Raw genomic sequence first — 543 nt, 5'->3', positions numbered from 1 at the left:
CTTTCCACGGATGCACACAAGTCCATTATCTCGAAGACGTCCCAAAACCTTGGATAAATGNTCAAGGTCTTGCGTTCTTTATGAAACGCGGAAATCAGATGCTCCGCTTGTTCTGGTGATGATCATATAATTTTTTATCGTGATTGCCACATCCATTACAAAGTGAGAATTGTCACATTGGTCATTCAATGAACAGCATATTTGAACTAGAATTGCTCCAGAATATCAAAACAACTTTATTTAGCAAAAACGTGCATCTTCATTGACTTGCTCGAATTGGCTTCAGCATGGAGTATTTCATTCTGTTCGACTCGATGATTCTGGTGGAAAAAAATGGCCCAAAAATGCATCCGACACCTGAAGAATCTGTTAACAATTATTTTCAAATGGCACTTCGGGATTTCTTTGAGAGAACCGTTGACAAACTCTGAGGCAGTGGTTTGGAGATACCGGATTACATTGGCTATAGTAAGCAATTTGGATTCATTTTTCCTGAACGCAGTCTCACATTTTTCCAACAATGAATAGCCGAGCTTTCTTGGG

This window comes from Tigriopus californicus, chromosome 5 (genome assembly GCF_007210705.1).
Source record: "Tigriopus californicus strain San Diego chromosome 5, Tcal_SD_v2.1, whole genome shotgun sequence".
NCBI lineage: Eukaryota > Metazoa > Arthropoda > Copepoda > Harpacticoida > Harpacticidae > Tigriopus > Tigriopus californicus.
The sequence above is the reverse complement of the archived record's forward strand: the minus strand, read 5'-3'. Positions refer to the sequence as shown.